The sequence below is a fragment of the Paroedura picta genome, chromosome 6 (assembly GCF_049243985.1).
Source record: "Paroedura picta isolate Pp20150507F chromosome 6, Ppicta_v3.0, whole genome shotgun sequence".
Taxonomy (NCBI): domain Eukaryota; kingdom Metazoa; phylum Chordata; class Lepidosauria; order Squamata; family Gekkonidae; genus Paroedura; species Paroedura picta.
This window is the reverse complement of record NC_135374.1, coordinates 37,412,834-37,423,020: the sequence shown is the minus strand read 5'-3', so window position 1 is coordinate 37,423,020 and position 10,187 is coordinate 37,412,834. Positions and strand designations below refer to the sequence as shown.

At 40.5% G+C, this 10,187-nt stretch overlaps 1 protein-coding gene across 1 annotated transcript in view; it reads left to right on the top strand.

Moving 5' to 3' along the window:
- The first annotated feature begins 6,317 nt into the window (after positions 1-6,317).
- MYH15 (myosin heavy chain 15) overlaps positions 6,318-10,187 on the top strand; it is a 104,430-nt gene continuing 100,560 nt past the window's right edge. The window contains exon 1 of the mRNA XM_077342145.1: positions 6,318-6,448. The gene's annotated coding sequence lies outside the window, so the exon portion shown is untranslated. The remainder of the gene's footprint in view (positions 6,449-10,187) is intronic.

The window sequence follows — 10,187 nt, the reverse complement described above, 5'->3', positions numbered from 1 at the left end:
GTCTGTTGTGGGGAGAGGAAGACAATTGCAAGCCACGCTGAGACTCCTTTGGGTAGTGAAAAGTGGGGTATAAAACCTAACTCTTCTTTTAGCTTAAATCTCTTGTTTGTTGGGGGGGAGGGTCTAAGAAAATGGCTGTAACTGTTGCGCTTCTCAGTTGTCTTGCACATCGGCCACTGGGATCACATGGAACTGCAGCTGTGTGGCAATTTGCTTCATGAGGCAAGTAATTTGTCTCCATAAGTCTTCAAAACATAGGTAGTTTGCAGCTACACAGAGAATGCCAACCTTCATGGCAAATTACTTGTCACATGGAGCTTTAGAAATGCAAAACTGTGCTAATTTTGGTGTGTGTACAAAGCAGCCTTCTGTATGTTCAATAGACTGGAAGTGTGCGTAAACTTTAAAAACATGGCATATTATATGAAATTCTGCAGCTATTCTTTGTTTAGACAGGAGTAAGGTGTCATAAGTAGGTTTAACAGTATCCAGACAACCACTTGAAGGTTCTGGCATTACTTTTGACACTCTTTGTTCAGAAAAGATAAATCTTATTACATTCTTTTACAAGAGGTGATTGTTTTAAAAATAGACTAGTCACAGGGATAGCTTATTGCAGCTCTTTACTTGTTCTGCTTCAGCCTATTAGTTAGACAAATATTGACCAGCAATGACCTCTTCTTCTGACCAATATAGTTTGCCTTATTTCAACACTGATAGGAATAAGGTCCAATAATGAGACCCAACTGAATTGACTGTAATATTATTACACTAAAAACTGTACAAGGAAGACTAATTTTTGTCAGGTAACTAGAACTTCAAATGATATCCCTGTTAATGTTTTTTTTTAAACATATTTTTCTGTAAAAGTGTTCTCTAATTAAATTCTCACCACTTCCAGTTATTTAGTGCATGGTATCTGTTTTCTTACTGTGTTGTTTTAAATATTGATATAACCTTTCTGTTGTGATACCAGGTCTAGAAACCTTGTGTTTTGAAATGCTTTTACAGGTCTCTCATTAGGGCTGTTTGCTTTCAGAGACTGAGGAAGCCAGCAGGATGCCAAGAACTCTCTTAATTTGGTGTACCCTAGACATATATTTGCATGAATATAGTTCAGGTTTCCCCTGGAGTATTGCAAACCTAGAGCCAAGTAGAATGAAATTCGGAATGGTGTTTCTTAAGGATAATGAGGGAGACTTTCTTAGAGTAACACCATTCTTGCAAGCAGGGTTACCAAAGTCCAGGATGGGTATGGAGTTCTCCTGTAACAATAACCAATCCGCAGGCTACACAAAGCAGTTTTCCAGTAGGAAATGGCTGCTTCAGCTGCTCTATGGCATTCTACCATGCTGAACCTCTCACTCCCTTCTCAGCCATCACCTCTAAATTTCCAGGATTTTTACAACAGCAACTCCATGGCATCATATCTCTGCTTTGTTCCTTCCCTTCAACAAAATCTGTCCTCTCCAGACACTGCCCCCCAAATTTCCAGAAATTTCCAAGCCAGAGTTGGCAAAACATACTTTACAAGTTAATTGCTTCAAGTCTATATGCTGGCAGCCAGCCACCTAAGTAGAATATCTGGAGCTTCTTGAGAGCTTTGATAAAAGGTGCACTATCAACACACTCCTGTCTCTGGAATCACTTATTGCACAGATCATTCAAACAACAGTATGCTAGATATACTGTATAAACAATGGTTTCATACTGGGCTGGCTAAGAATAGCTAATTGCCTCCCTGTGGAAGATATTTAGAAATAGAACATTTGACCTTTCCTTTTTTAAAAAGTTAGACTCCAGCTCTTGAACAAGCAGACTCTTTGCTGCGTTATTTACATTTCTGCTTATAGTTGACTGTATATAGCTTGAAGTATTCCCATTCCAGTAGGAATTCCCTTTCTGGCGTGAACCCAAAAGCTCATAAAGAGTTGAAATATTCTGCTAAACATGAAAGCTGCTACATCAGTGAGGATTTTGGCTTAGGAGCTATTCTAGTTTGATGGAACAACATCACAATTTACTATGATACTCCATTATACAGAAGCAGGGCAGTTGCCTTGGGAAGGACTTGTAGCATTTAATAGATAAATGAATCTTGTATTCTGTAAGTGAGGATACTTATTGTGCTTTTACTGGAGGGTCCCAGGCATCACCTATGTGCTCAGCAGAATAAAGTGAAGTGTTCTGAAGTGGTATAATGGGCTGTTTGACTTCAGACAGCAGGGAGAGGATTATATATTCAGCGTTTTCTCTTTAGAAACTCCCAGCAAACAGAACATGAGATGCTCTAGAACTTTTGCCCCTGATGTGCTGCTAAATAGTTTTTAGGGAGATTTTGCACAATGGGGCCGGTGTCTTCCTCCTACACTCTGAAGTGGTATAGTCTACAATGTCATCTCCAGGCCTCACTCTGAAGCGTGAAGAGGTAACAGACTTCCCTGCAGTGCAGGATTCTGACCCATATGCAGCTAGACTTGTTCTGTGTTAGTATTTGGGTATGATATGAGCTCTCCATTTAGTCCCAGTAAGGACTCGTGCTGCTGCGTTCTGGACCAACTGGAGCTTCCAGATCAGCTTCAAGGGCAGCCCTGTACAGAGCGAGTTACAAAAGTCTAGTCTGGAGGTGACCACTGTGTGGATGACAGTGGCTAGGTCAGGTGCCAACAGGTATGGTGCAAGTTGTCATGCCTGGTGAAGATGGTCGAGAGTCTGGCAGGTGCCCAATGTGATCTGGGCCTCCATAGATAGAGAAGTGTCCAGAATCATGACCAGAGTTCTGAGAGTCGTAGATGTTGAACAGACTCCATCTTGTGCTGGGAGTTGCACCGTATCTCCCTCAGCATGCCAGTCCAGTCAGAGGACCTCTGTCTTTGCTGTATTTAATTTCAGCTAAGTCCCCTTGAGCCAGTCCACCACAGGCGCCAAACATTTAGCCAAAGAGTCTGGTTAAGGATATTTTCAGTTTCTTCATGGTTGTCATTCCAGCCTTCTGATTTTTTGGTTTCCAGGAGGAAACAATCATGATGATTGAGCAAAGGAACAGAGAATTGTTATGTATGAAGACTGGTGATGAAAAAATTGAAATGGTTAACATTTTTTAATATTGTTAGTATTTAAAGTAACTTGTGCTTTAGGTATTGATAACTCCTTTATTGAGTTGTCTCAGCTTTCTCAATTCAGTATGAAAAGGAGACTTCGGGGGAGTTTTCATGCTGATTGCAGCGCCATTTGGTAGTTTCAGCCATATTATCTAATGACCATTACATTTTTATCCTGCCCTGCCCTCAAACAGTTTAGGGTGAAACTATGGCCAGTGATAGAGCATGGAAGTTGCATGGGAAAAGTACTCAGGATCAACCTGTAGAATCATCAGTTACAAGTACTAGATAGTAGGTGGTGTGAAAGACCTTCATTTGAGATCACGGAAAGTCATTGCCAGAATAGGTGATACTGACCTCAATAGATTGTTCATCTCACTCAGTATAAGAAGCTTCCTGTGATTATTTTGTTTTCATAGCAAAGAGGGGATTTGAATCTAGATTTCTTCAGTCCTTGTTATACTTTCCAGCCACTACTTTGCACTTGGCTGTCCTTGAAACAGTGAGATCATCATATAGTCAATCAAATTTAGTGAGGTGATAACATTGCTGAGAGCAAACAAATCTGTTAATTTACTTGAAGTCGGGAATTTTTAAATTTCTACCCAAAACCTGGACAAGCAGCAATCTACGTTTTGTTTCAGTAACCAAGTGAGTGACAGTGATACTTGGGCTAGGACTTGCTCTTAAAGGACTAAATTAGGGGCCAGCTGGATCAAGGTGGGTTGGCCCTTCTCGTGATGCTTGATACAGAGGATGGTGTATGAGAGGAGAGATCATGTACGCACTTGTGGGTCCTACAGGGTACAGTAATCTCCTTCATATTGTTTAACATGGTTGTCCGCCCTCTGAGTCAGTTGGTGCAGAGTTTTGGACTGGGTCATCATCAATATGCTGATGACACCCGTTGTATCTCTTATGGGCGGTCACCCCAACTCGCCCCCACCCGAGGCTTTTGCCAATTTCTTGGAAGCAGTGATGGTCTGGCTCTACCCTGACAAGATGGAGGTCTTGTGGTTTGGTAGGAAAGGGCCAGACCAGGAAGTGTGTCTACCCTACCTGGGCTTAAAATCACAGGAATTTGGGTGTGATCCTGGATACCACCATTTCGATGGAAGTACAAGTCATGAGAGTAGCCCAACTGATGTTATTCCACCTACACAAAGCAAGACTACTAGCACCCTATCTGTCACAGGAGTACCTTGCCACAGTGATCCATGTGACAGTCATCTCCAGGTTGGATTTCTGTTGGCTTTCCTTTGTCCTTGATCTAGAAATCACAGCTGGTACAAAATGCAGCTGCTAGGATCCTCACTAGGACACCATGGAAGATCTACATCCAGCCTGCACTGAGGCGGCAGCATTGGCTACTGGTTGAATACTGGATCAGGTTCAAGGTTCTGTTTTTGACCTTCAAGGCCATTCTTGGCCTGGGCCTGGTGTACCTTAGGGACCATCTAACTCCCTATGCATCATGCAGGGCCTTGTGGTCTGTGACAGCAAACAGGCTGGTGATCCCACGGATGAGCTGAGGGCCCTGCAGGAGCTTGTAAACTTCTGCAGGTCATATAAGATGGAGCTCTTTCACCAGGCCTTTGTTTGAAGCCAGGTGGAATTGGGATATCTTCCCCTCCTATGGTGTGTCCTACTGACCATCTCCTTGGAGCAAAAACAAAACAAAATAAGGGGTAGTGGTGGTAGTGGTGTTGGGACTGACAGAGTGGGGGGTAGGGTGGAAATTCTATTGTTTTATTGTTTTATTTCGTAAATATTCATTGTTGTGAGCCACCTTGAGCCAGCTGTGCTGGAATTGGCAGCATATAACTATATAAAATAAATAAATAAAAAGTAGGAGTAGACTTTTAAATTTTGGCACATTTCAACTAACTTTCTTATTGCATGTAGAAACTAACATTCAAATTGAATACTATGCTTTTGTATAGGCTCTTTCTACTCTCTAAAATTTTGCCGTGGGGGGATGGATTATGAACTCAGGAAGATCCCATATGCATGCAGCACAATGGTTATTAGTCAAGACAGCTTATGGAAAGTGGAATACCTCTGAGGGACTTATTTTGAGGTCAACTAACCAGGGATGCTTTAACACCTGCCGAATCAGCTCACAGTTTCTTTACCAGTTGCAATCAAGAAGTTTAATTCACACATCCTGATGGGAGACTTAGCTCACCCTCCACCATATTTTCATATAGTTAAACAGTTTGGTGAATTTTGCAGCATTTCATGCATGCATGTTTTCACACAGCCTGATGAGAGACTTAGTTTCCTTCTCTCCCACAGACCTATTGTCACTGTGTGCTGCTTGGCTGCTATTAATTTAAATAATGGAAAAGCAAGCCGGTGATTCAGCCAGTAATTTAATTTTTCATTAATTTTTTAAGAGGCTTTATACGTTGGTGTTTGTAGAAGTCTGCGCTATTATGTTATTTCATGCATAGGCGTCTTTGCAAAGCCTTGTGGGGCATGTAGTCTCCTCCCACACATCACTTCATTACCTGAACCAATTGTCACTGCAGATAATTGATTTTACCTTGAGACTAGATACAAAAGCAGCCACTCATCAGACGAAAATAAGGCTCCACCAATACAACTGCTGTGCAGACACAAAGCTGCTTGGTAGCTGTTCAGGTTTGGTGGTGTCAAGTCAAAGATATGCCAGGCATGGCTCTGGAGTGATTATGGCTGTTGAAAATGGGGCCTTCCCTCTCAAGCAGGCGGTATCTGTAGAAAGAACAAAGACGGTGATTCTTGTCTCTTGTGAGTTTCCACAGCCCCTCTGTCCTGGATGGACTCTGGTTTCAACCAGTAAGGCAATTATTTTGTGAGTTTGAGAATTGTGGTACAGTATAGTTTGACTCCTGCACTTTATGTGCAGTAGAAAGGGTAAGGGGTCATGTACAAGGCTGAAGCTTACTCCGGTTGCCAGCGCTTTGCCATCCTTTCCTGAAGAGTGACATTTGACCTGGCTGTTGGAATAACTACCTTGAGGTCCACAGTTGTGAATAATGAAACTATGTCTGGATAGTTGTTACTTTAAAAATAAAACTGGCAAGGCATTGCCTTTCTTTTCAATATGTGTCCTTAGTGAATGTTGTATTAATTAATGGAACACTGGGAAGGATTAAATTGAAATCAAGTCACAAACCACTCCCCTCAGCATTCCATGCATGCTTCAGCACTGGTTTTCGTTCCAGGGCCCAGCAGACAAATATAGAAACAAGGGAAACAATTGATGCCTTTTACATCCTTATCATCAATGACCTTGGCAGAAGATGTATAAAAAGTCTCAAGTAAGCAGACTCCTGCTACTTGGTCCTTTACAGTCTGGGGTAGGTACCAATCTCTCTCTCTCTTCTAGATATGTTTGTGTGTGTGTGTGTGTGTATAAATAAAATGTATTGTGCCTTATGCTGCTAAGATGTAAAACTTTAATATGAATATCCATAAACCCAGAACATTGGTTTAGCATCATTAAGTGCCATTAATCAATAGAGTGCATTGGAGATGTGTGTTTATGTCAGTCTCCTGATAGGCTAAGGATTGACCATCTGAAAAAACCCACATACATTCTAAAAGGAAATCTGCAGATTTTTCCTCTACTAGGTGGACTGATTGTCTTTTATATGCAAGTCATGTTTTCTGTCTTTTCAACATGCCTTAAAGGACTTTTGTAATATGTAGAGTAAACATCCTGGTGGATCAGCTGTCCAAGGTAGCTTTTAGTTGGAACTGAGCTGGAATCCCTTAGGATGCTTACAGACCGAGCCAGTTCTTATGGATATCACAAATGAGAAAATGTGATTGTAGAGGACAGAAATCCTGAAATTTGTATTTCTGATATTCATTTTTTGTATATTTCACTCTTTAAAAATGTATGTTTTTACAGTTTTTATGTCAGGCAACACAATTCCCAATACATTTAAACTTCCCCACACTTTTGTACCCACACCACTGACACACTGCATGAAATCCTTGCCTTGCCCGGGAGACACAACCGCAACCTAGTGACTAGTGTGTAAGAATCCCATCATGTATGCTATCATTCTTCCCACCGTAATCCATCATTCCAGTCCATGAGTGAATTTAACTAATGCTTATGCAATTCTTTGAAACCCTCAACAGGGAGGCCCTTAGAGAAGAGCTTATTGTGACAATGTTTAAGTGAACTAAAGTCCAAGATGGATCATTCAGCTTCTGATGCATAAACTCTTTATTGAGAAAGAAACCCTGCAGAGTTTCTTATCTGGTAATAGGAGATTGAAAACTTGGGTCAATTGATATTGATGCACTCTTCAAGAGACTCACAAGTTAATGAGACCACCACCACAGAGCTCTCTGCATTCTACTTTTAACAAGGCTGTTTGAGCATGGAAGAGTGACAACTTCTATCAGAAAGGCATACATTAACAGTGCAATATGATTAAAGAATCTCCCAGCTGCATCAGAAGAGCATTCCTCACTCCTATTTAAGTGCTAAAGTGAAAGGAGTTTTTAACACCAAAACTCAGAATCCATTTTGAAAACCTGCCTAAATTAAAGGATCAAATTTCATTTCATAAATCAGTGGAAAGAACACCAGGAGATAAGTGTGATATGATTTTAGGATCTTTTTGCAGTAGAATTCAAAGGGAGATTCTCAAATGAAAGTAAATGTTAGTGCTAATCAGAATTTGAATCAGAGCAGTTATTGAGTATCATAAACATTTTATTAAACCTGAGTTAGGACTTATTAAAGAGGCCTTTATTTCAGGTAGAAAGAATTATTTATCATGTGGCGTGTGTATTATTGGAGATCCAAGGATTGTCTGGGAGCCAAGCAAGGAGACATTGGGAGGTGTTTTACCATTGCATGCCTCTGCATCATGACTCTAGTATTCCTTGGAGGATCTCCATTCAAATCCTTGGATGTCTCCCATCCAAATACTAGCCAGAGTCTGCCCTGCTTAGCTTTTGAGATCTGATGGGATAAGGCTTGCCTGGGTTATCCAGGTGAGGACAGGGAGGAGGAATGTTTCAGCCAAACTAAATTTTAAGTGTTTAGCCCTACAATGGTTTCTGCTGACCCACACAGATAATAGGCATGGGATCATAGTAGTCAGCCATGTCTGCATAACTGGATTCTGGTGTTCGGTAAAGGAAGAAAATACTGTTTACCAAGGGCTTTCCTCCCATTAACTTTCATGTGTACTATAGCAGCAAGCCTGTAGCAAGGAAAAATGTGATTTTCTGGGATTTCCAGAGTTGTAGCCATGAAAATACAAATCAAGTGGCACCTTAAAGATAAGCAGCATTCATTTCAGCAAAAGCTTTTGTGAATCAGAACTCATGACATCATTCCATACCTCTAAAAAGCTTATGCTGAAATAGTTGATTAACCTTAAAGGTTCCCCATGGGCTTCTGTTTTATTATAAAGAAAGCATTATTTACAAATAAAGACCACTACCAGTTCTGAACTGTGGACTGATGTTAGTGAAGGCTGAGTCTTAGAACACCAGAATTCAGTAGATCTGTTAATCTTTAAGGTATGACTAGGCACTTTTATGCTCTATCTCCCCTTCTGCATAGAGAAATTGTAGTCTTATCTAGTTTACGCTCAATTTTTACATCCTGCCCATCCCATTGTATGTTTCTTTGAGCATAAATGGGGAAAAATTTCTATCATATATTTCATTAAATATTTCCTTTAGGCAAAAAAGGAACAGAAGAGCAGCAAAGATGTCAGAGAGAAAATATCAGAAAAATTAAGCAAATATAATTTTGTTGATATCACACTCAAAATGGTCGTGCCACTCTCCCATTCAATATAATTGAGGGTAAAAATGACTCACCACCATCAGAGCACATACTGCATTTTTTCCCAATAGTGAAGGAATGAAACACCACAGGGCAAATGACCTTGTCAAGGTTGAGGAATATGCAGAATACAGAACTGAAAAGACTGGAAAACAAAGTTTTAGAATCCCTCCCCCCCCCATGTTGCTGGGTTAATTTGACCCCATTTTTGTTAAGGGTTATAGCTGAGGAAAATTAAATTGCAATATAACGAGGCTGATAATTTTATTCTGAAAAAGGCAAGGCATCTTATAACGTGCGTAAAATTTGTAATCTGGTTCTGTGATGAACTAACTCAGTTATTTAAAAAACTGAAAGGGTTGAGCCACACAATGTTTTAATGGGAATTTTAATGGGGTTAGTTGTTGTGACCCGCCTTGAGCCTGTCAGGAGAGGTGGAAAATAAATCTAATAATAATAATAATAATAATAATAATAACTAAGCTTCTGCATCAAATCTATCTCTACAGCTGATGTCTACTCCTTTGGGAAGTTCTGTTGTCATTCTTTACGTGACCTCTGTTATCCGCTTGTGCATAAAGTGCTCGGCCTTTCTCCAAAGCGTTCCTAGAACCCTGAAATGTTGTTACTAAAAGTAATAGGCCCACCCAAAATGTCCATGTGTTCAGGGGAGGTCTATTTTAGCCAATTTCTGTCTCCAACAGCCTGTATCTGGCATCTGAATCAAACTTTTCATTTTCCAACTTGAACTATTCCACGTCCCTTGGCCGGGTGGAGTGGGAGAGAGATCTGGGACTTTAAGAAGAGGGGTGGATGTAGGCAGAGGTTCTCAAACACCCGCCAGTCCAACACATCTTCTGTTTGCCGGTCACAAACAAGGAACTGATTATTTGATGATTACTTTGACTGTCAACAGGCTGCTGCGTTGTGTATCTTCCAAGTTCCTAATGGTGGACTATAGCACAACTGGCTTTTCTTAAATTATTTTTTTCGCCTTGCCACCAGAGGAATTTGGAGGGTTTTTTAAAAAACAGCAGTTGCTATTATAGTATTGCAATTTATCACACTACCAAAGTATGGACACCATCACTGAAGTCCCACCTTTCATTTACTTTTAAAAGTAAGCCTCAACTTTTCCTGTGGAGTTCCAAAAGGAAAAGTCTTGACAACTTTTTTCTCCTTATAACGCCACAATTAAAGCAGCTAAAGACTTACCTGGGAATGAAATCTTCAGTGATCCTTCAGCTGCAAAAGAAATTGTTTCTTTTTAAAGA